The sequence below is a fragment of the Bubalus kerabau genome, chromosome 1, assembly GCF_029407905.1.
Source record: "Bubalus kerabau isolate K-KA32 ecotype Philippines breed swamp buffalo chromosome 1, PCC_UOA_SB_1v2, whole genome shotgun sequence".
NCBI lineage: Eukaryota > Metazoa > Chordata > Mammalia > Artiodactyla > Bovidae > Bubalus > Bubalus kerabau.
Window position 1 is genome coordinate 115268242 of NC_073624.1, and position 20451 is coordinate 115288692.

Here is a 20451-nt window from a genome sequence, read left to right on the forward strand (position 1 = left end):
GCCATTCCCCATTTCCTCATCCCTCCAGTCTCTGGCAACCACGAATCTACTTCCATTTCTGGGGATTTGCCTAGTCTGAACATTTCATGTAAATAATCATACAATATGTGGCCATTAGTCACTGACTCCTTTCACTAAGCATGTTTTCAAGGTTTATCTGTATTGTAGTATACATCACTACTTCATTCATTTTCATTGCCACACTATCTTTTATTGCATAAATTATTACATTTTATTTACCCACTAATCAACTGATCAATATTAGGGTTGTTCTGATTTTTTGGCTACTATAAATAATACTGCTACAAACTTATGTATACAAGTCTTCATGGGACATAGGTTTTCATTTCCCTTGGGTGGGGAGTTCTTGAGAAGAATAGCTTAACTATGTCCTTAACATGTGAAGAAACTGCTAACCTGCTCGCTAAAGTGACTGCACATTTTACAATTGCAACAACGTTTAAGATTCTACTGTCTCCATATCCGAACAACATCTGTTATTGTCTTTCTGATATTAGCCATTCTAGCGGGTATGAAATGGTATCGCAATGTTGTTTTAACTTGCATTTCTCTGATGACTAATAATGTTTTCAGGCACTTACTGAACATTGTGATACCTTCTTTAGAGAAACATACTCATATATATTTTACCTATTTTTAACTGAATTGTCTTAACCACTGAATTGTAAGAGGTTTTTACATAGTATGGATAGTAGTTTCTTATCAGACAAATGAATTTCAAGTACTTTCTCCTTTTCTATGGGTTATTGATTCGCTTTCTTAATGGTATCCCTTTAAGAACAACAGTTTTTAATATTAATAAAGTCTAATCTATTTTTCCTTTCATTGCTTATACTTTTGATGTCATACCATTTCCTAATCCAAGATCATAAAATTTTACTCCTACATTTTCTTTAAAACAATTTTATAGTTGTAGCTCTTACATTTATGTCTGTAATCCACTTTGAGTTAACTTTTTATATGGTATGAAGTTTACCAAATTCATTCTTTCACATGTGGTTATCTGGGTCAGGAAGATCCCTCAGAGAAGGGAATGGCTACCCACTCCAGTATTCTTGCCTCTGTCCAACTGCATGGACAGAGGAGCCTGGCAGGCTATAGTCCATAAGGTTGCAAAGAGGCGGACATAACTGAGCAGCTAACACTTTCACATCCAATTAGTCCAGCACTATTTGTTGAAGAGTCTTCTTTCCCTATTGAATTATCTTGGCAAGCTTGTTGAATGCTCTGTAGCTTCTTAAAGGCAAATATTTATCTTTTAGACAGTTACAAAATTTTCTAATTGCTCTCCCATTAAATTAAAGGTTGCAGTTCATTTTTATAAGATTTTCTTGTAGCTGCTACTACTGCTGCTAAGTCGCTTCAGTCGTGTCCGACTCTGTGTGACCCCATAGATGGTAGTCCACCAGGCTCCCCCGTCCCTGGGATTCTCCAGGCAAGAACACTGGAGTGGGTTGCCATTTCCTTCTCCAACGCATGAAAGTGAGAAGTGAAAGTGAAGTCGCTCAGTCGTGTCCGACTCTTAGCAACTCCATAGACTGCAGCCCACTAGGCTCCTCCGTCCATGGAATTTTCCAGGCAAGACTACTGGAATGGGGTGCCATTGCCTTCTCTGTTTCTTGTAGTTCCATCCTCAAATTCTGTTTAAACTGGTAGCAACCCAATTTTTTTTTCATTCCAAAGACAGTACTTGTTTTAATATCTAAACTCTATTTTCTAGGTGTATTGTGCTAAGCATAGTATAGTATCACAGTGAGTCTTCAGGACAACATTGTGAAGAAAGTTCCAGAACACATATTTATTTAGTTTTAAGCTATGGTTATTCACTCTTTTAAAGATGAACTGTGAGCAGAAGAGGAATAATTATGCAAAGCCAAACTGCTCTTAAATTTCCTGAAACAGCCAGTGTAGAGGAGAGCTCTTACCTTCAAGCTGCCTGATAGACCCCTGCTTTGCTAACAACATCCAGTTTCATTTCAGGAAACAACTTTTCCTTCTCTACAGGGTATCTTGCTGGAGCAGTAAGTCAAGGTGCCACACACTCCCGCTACAGACCCTCCCAAGAAAGGTCTCATCATGGGTCTTTTTCTTTTTCCATCCATATAAGGTTAAGCTGTGGGAACAACCTGAAATACAAGCTCTGAGAAATTCAAGAAAGGTAATGCAAGGACAGAGTAAGCATGAGCTCACAAATCCCAGGGAGCTGCCAGAGCAAGATGATTAAAGTGTCTCTACTCCCAAAAGCCATATTAATATTCCCGGTCCCGGTCTATCTGAAGCTTGGCTTGTATTATTCCTTTCAATAATGGAAACTACACCATGAACTTCAAATAAATTCATTTATTGGTTTAAGACAATCATAATTCACTGATTGAAAGAAAGAACCTTAACTTATACAGTCAATTTCAAAGATATCACTAGAGATTGTAATCTTATTTTCTAATATGATTTCTCCATGAATAAAAACTGATAAGCTTTCTCAGAGAGTCTGTTTAATAGCTGGGTCAACACAAATTACACAATTACTTGACTTAACGAGCTTGTTTGAGCAGGTGGTTTCTGGAATCCTTAATGTTATAGCTTGTCTACTTGTCTTGGAAACACCATCCCACTAACTTGCACACAGCTTTGTGCATGTATATATTCCCTAGATGGTGCTGACTTAAGTTAGCCACGCTGCTTTCTGAGTACTTTTCAAGGCAATGTTAATGAATGAAAGTGAAAGTCGCTCAGTCGTGTCTGACTCTTTGTGACTTCATGGACTATACAGTCCATGGAATTCCCCAGGCCACAATATTGGAGTGGGTAGCCCTTCCCTTCTCCAGGAAGGGAATCTTCCTGAAGATTCCCTGAAGATCCAAGGGATCCTCCCAACCCAGGGATCGAACCCAGATCTCCACAATGCAGGTGGATTCTTTACCAGCTGAGCCAGAAGGGAAACCCAAGAATACTGGAGTGGGTAGCCTATCCCTTCTCCAGAATATCTTTTCAGCCCAGGAATCAAACCGGGGTCTCCTGCATTGCAGGCAGATTCTTCACCAACTGAGCTATCAAAGAATGGCAGATACCAAAAACAGGAAAAGAATTTCGGCACATATTTTTAATTTAAAGATAAGAAAAGTGGTGAGTTTTAAGACTTTTTTTTTCTGCCAAAATATTATGGATAAAGGTTCAGCATGTGGCAACTTGGAAAAGTTGCATTCTGTTTTGAAGAGGTTTTAGTTAAACTAAAGAAACTTTTCCTACCCGGGAGTGTTGTCTGTGTATGTCAATGCAGGTGTATACCGATAGATCCGTGGACGTTTAACCGTAATGTGACATTCTGCCTTATGAGTAACTTATTTCTGTTTTGTTTCTGCTTCCTTGCAGATTAAATTAAGTTTTGTTGGGCTTCCCTAGCAGCTCAGCTGGTATATGATACTATTTCACATTACTGGGCTGCCCTATGATTGTTTTCCTTGCTACTTGGTCATGTTTTGTTTTGTTTTGTTTTGTTTTTGCTTGTTTGTTTTCATTGTTTTGTCTTTTGCTTCTTTTGAGGAATGGTCAGGAGATAGGACCGTATATTTGTTATCCTTTTTTATACTATGTGTAAGGCAAATTGAGTCCCAAGTGGCTCAGATGGTAAAGAATTCACCTGCAACGCAGAAGACCCAGCTTTGATCCCTGGGTTAGGAAGATCCCCTGGAGAAGGAAATGGCAACCCACTCCTGTATTCTTGCCTGGAGGATCCCATGGACAGAGGAGCCGGGTGGACTAGAGTCCATGGGGGTACAAAGAATCAGACACGACTGAGCCACTAAGCACAGCACATGTGGGAACTACCACATTTACTACTGATGAGCTAAATTTCCATGATCTTGAGCTACACAATGACGTCTCAACACCAAAGGTACTAAAACAATACAGTGACAATAGGAAAAAAAATCAACTGGACTTTATTAAAAGTAAAGAAGTAGGAAGCCTTCAGAGGATTCCATCTTCTGGCCATTAAAATAGCCCCTGCATGTCTCATCTTTCTAGTTAAGACGTCCAACACTATGGAGCAGAGAAAAACATGCCCACATTTGCATTATGTCCTTTTCAAAATTCTGATCTATGTATTCCATGAGCATACAAATGATGACTGTTTTCTACCACTAAGCTTTGAGAGTATTTTTTTTAATTGTAACAGGAACAGATTTTGATTCCTGTAAGCAGAGTACCACTGTAACAAACCTAAAACACGTAACAATAGATACACAGAACAACAGATATGGTCCCATTCCATCCCATCCCTTACAGTCTTTTAACCCACTCCAGTGTTCTTGCCTGGAGGGTCCCAGGGACGGAGGAGCCTGGTGGGCTGACATCTATGGGGTCGCACAGAGTCGGATACGACTGAAGCGACTTAGCAGCAGCAGCAGCAGCAGCTCGGACAGTAAAGAATCTGCCTGCAATGCAGGAGATGCAGGTTCAATCCCTGGGTCAGGAAGATCCCCTGGAGTAGGAAACAGCAACCCATTCCAGTATTCTTGCCTGGAGAATTCTACATACAGAGGAGCCTGCCAGGCTATAGTCCATGGCGTCACAAAGCGTCAGACACAACTGAGCAACTAACACTTTCACTTATAGTCTATTGGGAGGTGTAGAGAAGCAAATAAGCAACAGCAATGAAGAACTAAAAAGCGCCATGAAAAGATGGAATGCCCGCACTGGGACATTAGCAAGAACACCTCTTCTCGTCTGTGGTTCTCAGGGAGGATTTCCTCCATGTAGCGCCACCTAAATTGAGGACAAGAAAGCAGGAAGGCAGCATTTGAAACCAAAGGCAGATCATGTGTGAAGTCTAGGGGGGCCATGTAGCCATGCAAGATTTGAGACCATGCATTAAGCTTCAGAAAGTGAGGAAGTTAAGAAATGAGTCTGAAGCTGAACAAAGTGGAAGGGGAGGTCAAGCCTTGGAACACTTTTACAACATTCTAAGTAGTTTTGTTCTGACCCTAAGGGCAAGACCACTGGTGCTTTAAGCACAGAGACTGCAGGACAGCACATCTTACTGACTAACGTGGGAAGGACGCACTGAGAATAGTGCAGAAAGGACGCACTGAGAATGCAGAAAGCCACCATGGTCATCCGGGAGATAGTGAGCTGAATTAAGTGGTGGCTCTGGAGATGGGGAATCCTGACCAGATTCTAGGATTCATTCAACGTAGAGAAAGAGAGGGACTTTCCTGGTGGTCCAGCGGCTAAGACTCTTCCCTCCCAATACAGGGAGCCCGCCTTCAATCCCTGATTGGGGAACTGGATACCAAAGGCTGCAGCTAAGACCAGGTTCAGCCAAATAAATTTTAAAAAATTTTAAATCCTTTTTTTTTTGGTAGCTAAAATTAAAAACAATCAAACAAAAAGAGAAAAATATGAGTCAAGGATGAAGCCCAGGTTGTTGACTTATACAAGAGATTCAATGGTAGAACCAAAGTCTGTGAAAGGGAATTTAGAAGAACAACAGCTGGTAGGGGAATATGGTAAATCATAATGAAGTGTTTGGCTCCTTTTAAATATAAAATGAAAAAAAATTACACACATGAGAAATTGACAGATTTCTCACATATAGGAATATTCCTTCTGGGGTGTTTTTAAAAAGGATGCTTAAGGAAAAGAATTTAATAAGCACCAAATATTTGTACATTAAATATTAAAACATTTAGGAAATGATTTTCACTATGTCAGAAAGGGATCAAGCCTCCCTCGCCCAAATCAATAGTTGCTATTTTCAGTTTTAATATTCAGTATATAAATATTCCCATCAGAAGAAAGAAACTATCCTTTAAGAAATTGCCTCTTAGAAAGAAAAGATACCCAGATTCAGCAATCTTATCTTTCAGAAAATGGGAAATCAATGAGAATGTTCATGCCAGGGTGTTTGGAATTACTTAACAACCCATCACGTGGTCATTGAGCCAAATTATCTCATATCACAGCCCAGCATCCCTACACTGAGAGGCAGATTAGCTATACTCATCGACTAAAAATAAACACTTCCTTCCCGACCACAATTTGCCTCTGAACTCAGCTGGGTAAAACAACACAGTATTCATTGTGATTGACAGAGTACTTTCAGATCTAATGATAATTTTCACCAATTTTTGAACATGTTGTGTTTTCAGCATGAATTCCAACACAACTGAATGATTCTCACATCAATATGAATTGAGGGATCTGGTGATAACAAACATCTGTACTGTTGTGCATGCAGATGATACACTGGTAGGATCAGACTTTGTTTATTTTGTAACAGAACAATGTGAATAAGGCCAAGTTCAAGAGCTTAGTCCTTTTGGGGGGAATTCAAAATTGCTTTCTTTCATTCACCCCAACATGGGCTAATGTGCTCATAAACACACACAACTGATTTCAAGGGTATCCTCGTATTTAGGCTATATTATGAAAAACTCATTGACACTTCCAGAAAATCAAATTAATGTTTATGCCTGGGTGATTGTGTATCAGGAGCTCCCAGACTGGCCCACACACTGTTTAGTCGGTACTATACGAAAATAATGTTCTAACACCTTGGCATTTTTCACAGTCTTACTATTAAAGCATTTACCTTAATATGTTTCCTGCCATACTTCACTATTTCCTACTCCTAATTCTGTAGACTTGTCATGTTCTTATTAAGCATCTTACTCATTTTTGCATTTGGAGCTCTACCCTGACCCTGGTTCCTGACAATGAGTACTACCCCTGCAGCTACACCCCTCTGCTTCTGGTAGGATTCAGATCCGCTCACCCCTTGTCCTCCAGCCACCATGACCCCATATTTGGCATAATCCAGGCTAGCAGACGGGCCTCTCTATCCTTGTTTAGAACCCCACAGCACTTCCCCTTAAAGCTCCTCAAGCAAAGCCAGCCAAGATCCCCTTCTAAACTTTAGGGATGACTTGTCAATGGCCTTTGTAATACTGGCACTTGAACGTCTTCCAGGTATCTTAAATCGAAAACCACATTTGGGCCCTATCTCCCATCTTCCCACCCATCTATCAGTTCCTCCTTGCTTACACCAGAAATGCTGGAAACATTCTTGGGACTCTCCTTTGCCTCACCACACACCAGGGCCTGTCTTATTTTTTTTATTTTATTTTATTTTATTTAACTTTACAATATTGTATTGGTTTTGCCATATATCAAAATGAATGTGCCACAGGTATACATGTGTTCCCCATCCTGAACCCTCCTCCCTCCTCCCTCCCCATACCATCCTTCTGGGTCGTCCCAGTGCACCAGCCCCAAGCATCCAGTATCGTGCATCGAATCTGGACTGGCAACTTGTTTCATATATGATATTATACATTGCCATTCTCCCAAATCATCCCACCCTCTCCCTCTCCCTCTCCCACAGAGTCCAAAAGACTGTTCTATACATCAATGTCTCTTTTGCTGTCTCATATACAGGGTTATTGTTACCATCTTTCTTTTTTGTTTTGTTTTTTAATTTTATTTTTCCATATATATGTGTTAGTATACTGTACTGGTGTTTTTCTTTCTGGCTTACTTCACTCTGTATAATAGGCTCCAGTTTCATCCACCTCATTAGAACTGATTCAAATGTATTCTTTTTAATGGCTGAGTAATACTCCATTGTGTATATGTACCACAGCTTTCTTATCCATTCATCTGCTGATGGACATCTAGGTTGCTTCCATGTCCTGGCTATTATAAATAGTGCTGCGAAGAACATTGGGGTACACGTGACCCAGTAAAAGCACTCTTATCTACTCTCCAGTTACCTGGTTGCTAGAGTAACTGATATTTTCACTTCTTCTATAAAAAGACTTGTGACCATGGGACACTGAATGCTTGCAGTCAACACAAGGGTTACTTCGAGCATCACCCTACACTTTTACTCCCTCCAGTTAAATGACATCTGTGCCAGAAGTCAATTGTATTTTTCTCCAAACTTGCTGATACCGGTATGCACTCATTACTGAAATGATATATTTCAATTAAACACTACATAAACTGGGTAATTTTGAATTTTAAAAAAGTTTGGCTTCATAAAAACTAGGTAGAATGTTTGGGCAAATCTCCAAGAAAATTTTCTGTATTAATTGTTTTCAAATCCCATAATGGGCAAAATTTGGGGGGGTGGGGGCGGGAAGAAACTAGAAAGTTTTGTGATCTCATTCTCATCCCTAATTCATAAAGCCATTTACAGATGTCTTTAAAATTCTTGCTTCATATAAGGGAACCAAAACTGGAAATCATGGAAGATGTAAGTATAGGTATGGTTCACATAAAAGTAAACCAAACAAAATCAGGTCAGAATTGCAGTTCACAAATTCACCTTCAACAAATGGTCCCAAGCTATATCAAAAGACTGGCAATGAGTGTTTATATTCTTTAAGTTAAAATAAAATATAGGATCGGAGTACATATTATTTAATATTTCCCTTTAATCAACTTTTCAATTAACTAACCAACTAGTGTATTCTACTGGGTAATACAAATAACAACTGTAGGTAATATTTACTTACGTGAACTCTATACCAAACATGACTACTCCCATTTTTCAGATAATGAAACTGAAGGTTATGTCTGTATATCCTGACTCTTTCCATCATTTTGACCATTCTCCTTTCAATATCCTCTTAGCCAGTCTCTACACTTCCACTTTCAATCCTTCACCAAATTTCATCAATCAGTGAATAGTAGAAAATATTTTTTAACTCATCTGTAATTATGCCATCACCTACTTAAGACCTTTCAGTGTCATTCCACTTCTGAATGGATTCAAAATCCTTACAAAGCACTTCACGACCTGGCACTGACATATTTCTCCATCTTTACCTAACATATCCATCCTTGCTCATTGCACACCAGTTACCTCGGCCTTCTTTCACTTCTCAGAATATGCCAAGGTCTTTTCCATTTCTAAGAATGTTCCCATGCTGTGTACTCTGTTAAGAGTGTTCTTTTTTGAGTTTCTCTTCATCCTTCAGACCTCAACTTGAGCTCAACTAGTCTTTGAATTCCAATTTAATTATCTCTTTTTCCTAACTCATAGCATTCAATTATCTTCATTCATAAGACATGACAATTGAAAAATACTTATTTCTTTGAAATTATTTTACTCCTGTCTTTCAGAAAGGAAAGGGCCATATCTATTTCATTCACCTCCACAGTCCCTCCAATAATACCTTTAATTTAGAAGATAAGCTCACAAATAATGAATCAATGAAGCAATCTATCAATGTTTATACCTGAAGTAGAGAAGAGGCAATGCCAAAGAACTTTCAAATGGCCATAAAACACCTGCTACCAAAGGGTTTCCCCAAAATGGGTGAGCCACTCTCCAGAGATGCTGTGAAATATCTCCAGGGATGGAGACTTCTCCACCACTTACATTAGATTCTGTTCCCATTCCAACCTTTGGGTTTCCCTCGTAGCTCAGTGGGTAAAGAATCTGCCTAAAAGGAAGGAAACCCGGGTTTGATTCCTGGGTTGGGAAGATCCCCTGGAGAAGGAAATGGTAACCCATTCCAGTATTCTTGCCTGGATAATGCCATGGACAGAGGAGTCTGGCAGGCTACAGTCTATGGGGTCGCAAGAGTCAGACACGACTTAGCGACTAAACCACCACCTACTCTAACCATCATTATATTTGAGATGTCTAATTCATGAATTCACAATTCTGTCACTCCTCCTCACAGATTTAGTAAATCAGGCTTCCTTGGTGGCTCAGACAGTAAAGAATCCACCTGCAATGCAGTAGACCAGGGTTCAATCCCTGGGTCTGGAAGATCCCCTGGAGAAGGGAATGGCTACCCACTCCAGTATTCTTGCCTAGAGAATTCCATGGACAGAGGAGCCTAGTGGGCTCCATGGGGTTGCAAATAGTAGGGCATAACTGAGCTAAATAATATCTATATAATGTTAGCATTTGTGCTCGAGTTCTTACATTAGGCATACATTAAAAATATTAAACATATAGGTCATTTGATTGAATATTAGAAAATAGTGTTCCAGAAATCAAAGTCCTAAGGCAGTCTTCAGCCCATCTACAAACACTAACATCTCCCTTATTCCATGAACTGCACTTGAGAAAATATCAAGTCTTCACACAAGCTCTGGTGTTATTTTAGACACAATCCCAGCAAGCATAGCTTGCAGTCAGAATTAGCAAATAAAGATAAGCTTTCTAAAAGTAGGCACATTGCCAGTGGTGAGAAATAACAGTAGACATGAGAATTCACAACAGGACAGCTGTCTGGATCCATTTAGCACATGGTCAAGAAGGCCTACATATTTTCATACATCTGAGGACAGTATTGTATCACTAAGCAGTTATAATAAAAAATGCCTAATGACGACCTTGTATTATGAAGAAAGCTGATACTATTTTCATTGAGTACTGCATCAAAAGACAAGGAAGAGAGTACCACATCACAGGGAGAAATCACCTGGAAAAAAGTGTATTTATCTAGAATACATCCTTTCCTGACAACATACTATGAAATCAAGTTATTACCATATCATAGAGCTTTGCATCCCATGCCTTATTAAAATAAAAATAAGCTCTATAAAATTTCACTTTCCTATTATTTCTCTAAAGAAGGGACATAACACAAATTACCAAATTAAAAGATTTAATCATTCTACTTCAGTGATTTTATAACTGTGAAGTGCTCATCTTTTGAGAACAAAGCATAGCTTACTAAGGAGCATAAGAAAAGAGTGCAGCATACAGTATTAACAGGAATTTTTCAAAGTACTAAAGCACTTTGTCTTCAAAACAGATAAGCTAGGTAGAAATAGTCTATCATTTACAAAATAATAATACAAAATGATTATATATGTACTTATATATTTAGATTTGATTGCCACTGTACATTATCTTTGGATTCTCTCAAAGAATAGTCTTCACAAATTGCTAAAATAGGAACCCACAGTAAATGCAGTAAATGGAACCCTGATTGATCAAGACTCAGGTAGACTAGATCACTAGAAATTTAATTATCAATCAAAATAAAATAGAGATTATAAAACCTCAGAGACAAAAATTATAATATAAATTATGTTTCCTATGTGCCAGATACTGTTCTAAGTAAGCATATTATCAGAAAGATCTCATCTAATCCTTGGTACAAGGCTAGCAAGTAGGTACTATTATAACCCCCAGTTAAAGCTGGCAAACCTAAGGCACAAAGCAGTTTATACATTGCTTTAAAATCTCACAGCTAGGGCTTCCCTGATGGTTCAGGGGTAAAGAATCTCCCTGCCAATACTGGAGACATGGGTTCAGTCCCTAACTGGGAAGATCCCACATGCTGCAGAGCAGCTAAGCCCGTGTGCCACCACGACTGAGCCTGTGCTCTGGAGTCTGGGGAATCCACAACAACCGAGCCCTCACGCCACAACTGCTGAAGTCCGAGGACACTATCGAGTCTCTGCTCCACACAAGAGGAGCCACCGCAATGAGAAGCCTGCACACAACAACCAGAGAGAGGGCCGGCTCGCCACAACCAGAGGAAAGCTCGCGGAAACGGAGACCCGGCACAGCCAAATATCACGTCCTCTGAAAACCATGCAGCTAGCAAACGATGAAGTCAGCATATGACTCCTGAAAGTCCATTTGCAGCACATACTTTTAACTGTACCAAAACTATCAAAGAAGTCTTCAATTATGCCCATAAAAGAAATGGCTTTATTTCATGTTTAGATAGATGTTAAGTTAAAGAGGAAGTTAAGTGGAAGAGATATAAAAGTGATGTAAAACAAAATTTTGGAGAATGCTTTTTTCCTCAAGTATTTGCTTTACATGCAAAGAAAAGCACAAAGAGCCAATGATTTAATACAAATAGGATGCATGCAACAATCTTCAAAGTATTCTAATTCAACAACCTCAAAATACTTTTCTGTTGTAAATAAAAGGTTATAGGAAGGATGCCAGTATGTTCTTTCTCAAAATGTCTCAAGTCCCAGAAGCCTGTAGTCTATAAACAGTGTACTACTGCATAAATTAACAATATAACACGGTCATAACCAATGTTTTAGAATCAGCAGAGTCAAAGCATACACTAGTGATACAAATGAGGATGGGAATTCATTTCTTTCAAACTGTCAGATAAATGTATGTAAAAGCACCATTGAATATAACAGGCATATTTTGCCTAGCAACTAAAATACTGTATTTCCAGCTGAATAACTACAGCCCTCTAATAAACAGGCAGTAATATTTGATACACCTTGTTAGTGCTAGAACTCTCACTAGAAGTTTGGAAAAGATTCTGAAATAGCATGTCTTTTGCTAAATAGATCCTTCAAAAGTATTTTGGGAGTTTTGTTGGCTACTTCAATTTTCTTTCCATATGTGATGCTATTTAAATATCCAATAACTCAAAATTCTCTAATGCAGACAAGAATTATTCAACTTTTCAATGATTTACAGCCTTTTATCATCTTCACTCCACTTTCCAGCCAATTCCCTTAGCGATTTCTAGCGAAAAGATACAAAAGGGATATAAAAGGATCAAAATTTGAAGGTGCCCAAGTGTGATAATGAATCTGTTATTCTCTGCAAAGAATGCCTTTCCTCTGTCCTTGCCCATTTCAGTCTTTTGCTCTGATCTGCCATATTAAAGACCCCTTCTATTCAAGACTCCTCCTATTCCAGCACCTTCCTGGAATTGCATTTAAATAGTCTGCTCTTCTCTGAAATTGACTGTTTTGATTTGTGAGTTCCCCAAGTTTTGACAGTAAATCAGGTTCTGGGCCAAAGCACAGAACAGAATTACGTAAGTATAATGCATTTGGAAGCTGAGCTCACAAGGCATTTGAATCGTTCATTCACAGAGACCCAAGCTTGGTGACAAAGAGAGTCCTGAGAACCTTTGGTGACAAGCTCTCATGACTTAATGAAGAGGGAAGACTTGGAGACTGACAGCTATACAAGCAGGCTAGTCTCCACAGTGTGGATCCATCTAGAAACCTGATGCCCATTGGCTTTTTCTGATCTCCACAGATGCTATGGAGATGGAGAACAGGGAGCAGTGTTCAAAGTCACTTTCTCCCCAGTAGCAAGTACAATTCTATTATTTTAACCAAAGGAACAAATTCTTATGAGCAAAGTAGCCTAGGGATGCTGCTGCTGCTGCTAAGTCACTTCAGTCATGCTTGACTCTGTGAGATCCCATAGAGGGCAGCCCACCAGGCTCCCCAGTCCCTGGGAGTCTCCAGGCAAGAACACTGGAGTAGGTTGCCATTTCCTTCTCCAATGCATGAAAGTGAAAAGTGAAAGTGAAGTTGATCAGTCATGTCCGACTCTTAGCGACCCCATGGACTGCAGCCTACCAGGCTCCTCCGTCCATGGGATTTTCCAGGCAAGAGTACTGGAGTGGGGTGCCATCACCTTCTCCAGCCTACAGATGGTTGAGTAATAAATACAAGTAAATAGGGCAACAATTTGTTCACTAAACTCATTCTTTTATCATGTCATCCATCCACTTACTAACCACATGGCAGAGTGGAAACATTTACAGCTTTGAAGCTGTATATACTTGAGCTCAAACATGATACTACTGATTACTAGTTAATAACCTTGTAAAAGTTACTTGTTTGTAAGCTTCAGTTTCTCCGTCTATAGAAGAGAAGTAATAACAGATCTGTTCAGGATTGTTCTCAGGAGGAGAATGAATCTTTGATTGAACATCAGTTCAGTTCAGTTCAGTCGCTCAGTCGTGTCCGACTCTTTGCGACCCCATGAATCACAGCACACCACGCCTCCCTGTCCATCACCAACTCCTGGAGTTCACTCAAACTCACGTCCATCGAGTCAGTGATACCTTATTTTATCGTGCTTCATTTTACTGCATTTCACAGATAACTGTGTTTTTTAATAAGTTGGTTTGTGGCAGTCCTGAATCAAGCAAGTCTATTGGTGCTATTTCTAATAGAATTTGCTCACTTTGTGTCTCTGTATCCCATTTTGGTAATTCTCACAATATTTCAAACTTTTTCATTATATTGCCATGGTGATCCATGATCAGAGAGCTTTGACATCACGATTGCAATTGTTTTGGAGTGTCACAAATTGTACCCACTGAAGATTGTGACATTGATCAGTAAACACGTGTCCCGACTGCTCAGTCAACCTCCCTTCACCCATCTCTCTGTCATCCTGGGCTTCTACACAACAATAGTGACATTAGGCCAATTAATAATTCTGCACTGGCCTTTCAGTGTTCCAGTGAAAAAGAAGAGCTGCAAGTCTCTCGCATTCAAAGAAAAGCTAGAAATGATTAAGCTTAGTGAGGAAGGAATGTCAAAAGCTGAGACGGGCGGACAGCTACGCCTCTTGTGCCAAATAGTTAGCCAAGTTGTAGATGCAAAGGAAAGGTTCTTGAAAGAAGTTTAAAGTGCTGCTCCAGTGAACACATGAATGATAAGTGTAACAGCCTTATTGCTGATAGGCATAAAGTCTGGATAGAGGATCAAACCAGCCAGAGCATCGCCCTAAGTCAAAGGCTCCCAGAGAAGGTCCTAACTCTCTTCAGTTTTAAGAAGGCAGAGAGAATTGAGGAAGCTGCAGAAGTTTTTCTAGCTAGCAGAGTTTGAGATGAGATCAACTTCACATTGTACTTTTAAAAACTGGATTACATTTTTAAATTACTGATGAGATTTAAGAAAAGAAGTCACCTCTGTAACATAAAAGCTCAAAGTGAAGCAGCAACTGCTGATGTAAAAGCTGCAGCGAGTCATTCAGAAGATCTAGCTAAGTTCATTAGTGAAGGTGGTCACACCAAGAAGCAGATTTTCAATGTAGACAAAACAGCTTTCCATCGGAAGAAGACGCCATCTAGAATTTTCAAAGCTAGAGAGGAGAGAAGTCATTGCCTGGGTTCAAAGCATCAAAGGACAGGCTGACGCTTTTGTTAGGGGCTAAGTGTCAGACTTTATTTTTTGGGGGCTCCAAAATCACTGCAGATGGTGACTGCAAGCCATGAAATTAAAAGACACTTACTCCTTGGAAGGAAAGTTATGACCAACCTAGATAGCATATTCAAAAGCAGAGGCATTACTTTGCCAACAAAAGTCCATCTGGTCAAGGCTATGGTTTTTCCTGTGGTCATGTATGGATATGAGAGTTGGACTGTGAAGAAGGCTGAGCACCGAAGTATTGATGCTTTTGAACTGTGGTGTTGGAGAAGACTCTTGAGAGTCCCTTGGACTGCAAGGAGATCCAACCAGTCCATTATGAAGGAGATCAGCCCTGGGATTTCTTTGGAGGGAATGGTGCTAAAGCTGAAACTCCAGTACTTTGGCCACCTCATGCGAAGAGTTGACTCATTGGAAAAGACTCTGATGCTGGGAGGGATTGGGGGCAGGAGGAGAAGGGGACGACAGAGGATGAGATGGCTGGATGGCATCACTGACTCGATGGACGTGAGTCTGAGTGAACTCCAGGAGTTGGTGATAGACAGGGAGGCCTGGAGTGCTGCCATTCATGGGGGTTGCAAAGAGTCGGACACGACTGAGCAACTGAACTGAACTGAACTGAATGCAGCTGGCACCCTGAAGTTGAAGCCAAAACTCACTTACCATTCCAAACATCCTAGGGCCTTAAGGATTATGCTCAATCTGCTCTGCCTGTGCTCTATACACAGAACAACAATGCCTGCATGACAAAACATCTGTTAACAACGTGGTTACTACATATTTTAAGCTCAATGTTGAGATGCACTGCTCAGAGAAAAAGATTCCTTTCAGAATATCATCACTCATGAACAAATGCACCTGGTTACCCAAGAGCTATAATGGAGATGCACAATGAGAGTGATGTTTCCATACTGCTAGCACAACATCCATTATGCAGCCCATGGCCATTACAACTTTCCAGTCTTATTATTTAAGACATATGTTGGGGGGACTTCCCTGGCAGTCCTGTGGTTAAGGCTCTGCACTTCCACCCTAGCAGGTGTGCATTCAAGCCCTGGTCAGCCCTGCAAAACCATATGGCACGATCAAATATTTCAAAGAAAAGAAAAAAAAAACAGACATTTAATATGCTATAGTTTAAAGGCTATTTAAAGGTTATAGTTGCCATAGATAGTGATTCCTCTGAAGAATGTGGGCATCCTTCTAGATGCCATTAAGGGCATTTGTGATTCATGGGAAGAGGTCAAAATATCAACATTAACAAAAGTTTAAAAGAAGTTGATTTGAACCCTCATGGATGACTCTGAGGGGCTCAAGACTTCAGTGGAGGAAATAACTGCAACATGGTAAAAATAAAAAGAAAATTAGAACTAGAGGTGGAAACTTAAGACTGAATTGCTGTAATCTCATGATAAAACCTAAATGGATAAGGAGCTGCTTCTTGTGGATAAGCAAAGAAAGTGTTCTCTAGAGATGAAATCTACCCTAAGTTGAAAGGATGACAAAGGATTTAAAATATTACATAAATCTAGCTGTTTTAACAACAGCAGGGTTTGAAAGAAGTGACTTCAATTTTGAAAGAAGTTCTACTCTGCATAAAATGTTATCAAACAGCACAGATGCTACAGATAAATCATTCTTGAACAGAAGAGTCTCTCGATGCAGCAAACTTTACTGGTTTTTTTATTTTAAAAAATTGCTAAAGCCACCCCTCCTTCACCTGGGGTGACAGTGAACCACTACCCTGATGGGTCAGTAGCCATCAAACTTAGGCAAAGCCCGCCACCAGCAAAAAGATTACAGCTTGCTGAAGGCTCAGAGATGGTCAGGATTTCTTTAATAACAAAGCATTTCTAAACTAAGTATGCACATTTTTAGACAATGCTAATGCACATCTGATAGACTAATAAAACTAACATAAACTAAATATAAACATAAACTTATGTTCCCTTCTCTGCACGGAGCTGGAAACCAAACCCTCAATGTCTTGAGGTGTGTGTGTAAACACTTATTAACTGCCTTCCACATCACAGTAACTCTGCCAAGGATGAGGATATAGCAGTGAATGAGAGAGATGTCGTTTCTGACGTCACAATATTTGTAAAATGCCTGGATGCCTTTTGTAAGTACATGGCAGGTACTCAATAAATGGTAACGGATACTGTCACTGTTATTAATATTCATAATGGCACCCCACTCCAGTACTCTTGCCTGGAAAATCCCATGGACAGAGGAGCCTGGTAGGCTGCAGTCCACGGGGTCGCTAAGAGTCGGACACAACTGAGTGACTTCACTTTCACTTTTCACTTTCATGCATTGGAGAAGGAAATGGCAACCCACTCCAGTGTTCTTGCCTGGAGAATCCCAGGGACGGGGGAGCCTGGTGGGCTGCCGTCTATGGGGTCACACAGAGTCGGACACGACTGAAGCGACTTAGCAGCAGCAGCAGCAGCAGCATTACTCCCAACTCAGCAAAATGCTGACAATACTGAGATGAGACCGAGGTACCTTCCCCTAGTAGGAACATCTATGCCATTACTCTCTACAATGTGCCTTGAAATAAAGGAAGCTTAAATGAAGGTATATTTATGAGAGAAGAAAGCGAGAAAACCTCTGAGCAGATCCACTGGGACCTGACAAGCACAGATAAAACTCCGCTGTGAAAAGCAGCTTGGCCTTATATAAGGATGCAGAAGTCTCCTCTTCTGGTTCTGTATTTGAGGCTGGGAAAATATTTCTCAAGGACTAATCAGTGAAACTCTCTCTAGCGTTGCTTAAAAACCCCTCTCCTCTATGGCCGGGTACTCGTCCTGTTTCTGTGACCAGAGGATAGGACTCCTCCTTCGTTTTTAAGAATTTGTGTCTTTAGTTCAGACGACCAGGTGATCCTTCTCAGGAGAGAGAACATGTAACCCATTCTGGGTGAGGAATGTTTCTCTTTGTCCCATGTTCTCTTGTCCAGAACAAGTACAAATTTTCCTTTGGGGATCCAAAGGGTAGAGTGTTTGGGTAAAAGAAGGTCATGGACTGGCCCGAAACCATTTACTAAAATTATAGAACTAAGTAAAAATGCACAATAATCATCCATATGAACATTACAAAGGCTATTACATTGTCTCACTGTACCAGCTATTACTGCTACATTCAGGTTCACAGATATGAACCATACATCCATGGAAGGGAAAAGGCATCAGTTATAATAAAGGAAGCAAATTTAAATTTCACAACACTGTGAAAGGTATTTTTATATATGCCAAAATTTCATTGAGTATTCAAAGTTCTTGCAACATTGAATAAATTGATATTTATTAAATAAACACTGTGTCAATAACTGTCAAACTCTAGGAGGAGAAAGTCCATTTAATTTGAAATTTAGAGATGATTGGTGACAAAGACAAAACAATTTCATTAGAGAGATATCAGTAGAAATCAGAATGAAACTGGTTTAAAATGGGCAAATGAGACAGTTCCTACTGAAGACAAAGCTGTGGTTTATGAATGCTGTGTCCTGGTACCTAACATGGTGAATGTCTTTGCCACTTGACTGAACCTTGAGCACAGGGAATGCAAGTCTTTTTAAGAGTTGGTACACCCTGGAAGACTTCTCTGGTGATCCAGTGGTTAAGATCTCGCCTTCTAATGCAGGGGGCACGGGTTTGATCCCTGGTCAGGGAAATAAGATCCCACATATCTCAAGGCCAAAAAAAAAAAAAAAAAAAGTAAAATATAAAGCAGAATCAATATTGTAACAGATTCAATAAAGACTTTAAAAATGGCCCACATTAAAAAAAAATTGGCAAATGAGGATGCTAAAGAGAAAATGTAATCTCTTCTTTTAAGAGATTTAGGAGAAGAATGGCAGATTTAGAGACACAGACAGACTAAGCTCTTAAGCCTCAAGACACTTTCCTGTGTTTGCCTGAAAGTGCTAGAACATGTGTGCATGTGTGTGTACACACACACACACATATGGGGGCCTGCACATATGTTCATTTTAAAGCTAAGCCAGTTTATTTCCAGCTCTAGTGAAGAAGCCCATATTAAAGGAGAGGCTGAAAATTAAATCAAAAAGAGGAACTAATTGAAGAATCAATTCTTGGAAAGGAAAGGAGGTAACTGGACCAAGAGGAATTAGCCTTGGATAGGAAAAGTCTTAAATCTTAAAGTCTTAAAGATAATTTTAATCTCTGGCGGGGGCGGGGGAGGGTGGAAATATAATTCTTGATGTAGAACTTGTAAAGTATGATGGACTAAATAAAAAATACTATTTCCAAGGATAAATAGAACTCCATAAATGGAAAGACAAACACATGAAAAGTACATGTACATATCTTCCCAGGTACAACACAAAATGCACAGAGTATTTTCCCCACACTCATGAAAGAGTTTTTAATTAGATTTCCCTAAATATACGTTCCCTTTGATAGGAGAATTTTTCATCTTATATTAACACTTTCACTGTCACCACCTAACTTACAGTGGAATCTTTGGTGTGTTCTGAAAACCAATTTCACTTAAGAATCATAACAGTATCATTTGAATGTTTTAATGAAAGATAAAAAAGAATCTTCCTACTGCACAGACTTACAAGGTGTATTTGTGTCTAGATGAAACAGAAAAATCAAAATGTAGCTCTTGTTTTATCATATAAAATTATGCTCTCACCTCCAAACAATAGAATACACATGGGGAAAATAGGAATTTTACTACCTAAGCTAAGTGATCAAAGTTACATCAGGAATAAGTGATGTTGCTTTCCTTCTGTTCTTAAACTATTCTGACAACTTTATTGGACTTAGTTTCAGATGTCTTTCTGAAAATACCTTTTATATTAATCGGCTATATTCTTATGGATGTGCAAACTGCTATGCTGGTTGTGTGCTTCAACATGTGAAAGCACCCAGTGCTACGACCATAATGTGATAAGTACATATGTGCACTACACCGCAAACATGAGGACTGCCACTTGGTTCATCAGAGTATTCTGTTGTTATTTAGACACGAAGTTGGGTTCAATTCTTTTGTGACACTGTGGACTGTAGCCCACCAGGCAAGAATTTATTTAATACTTCCACATGAACCTTAAATATATATTTCCTTTTTTAAATAGCCTTATTGAGATATAATTCATATACTCTAAAATTCACCCAGTTAAACTGTACTTGAAAGTGACTTTTATTATATTACTAGAGTTATACAGGGAGAAGGCAATGGCACCCCACTCCAGTACTCTTGCCTGGCAAATCCCATAGACAGAGGTAGGCTGCAGTCCATGGGGTCGCTAGGAGTCAAACACGACTTCACTTTCACTTTTCACTTTCATGCATTGGAGAAGGAAATGGCAACCCACTCCAGTGTTCTTGCCTGGAGAATCCCAGGGACGGGGGAGCCTGGTAGGCTGCCGTCTATGGGGTTGCACAGAGTCGGACATGACTGAAGTGACTTAGCAGCAGCAGCAGCAGAGCTATACAACCATCAACATGATCTAACTTTAGAATGTTTTCATCATCT

General features: G+C 39.7%; 1 protein-coding gene and 1 pseudogene across 1 annotated transcript in view; one reads left to right on the forward strand and one right to left on the reverse strand.

Moving 5' to 3' along the window:
• The window catches only part of NAV3 (neuron navigator 3), an 899190-nt gene that overhangs the window by 666056 nt on the left and 212683 nt on the right, over positions 1 to 20451 (reverse strand). The gene's annotated exons all lie outside the window — the stretch shown is intronic.
• Positions 388 to 16632, forward strand: LOC129653072 (tigger transposable element-derived protein 1-like; annotated as a pseudogene).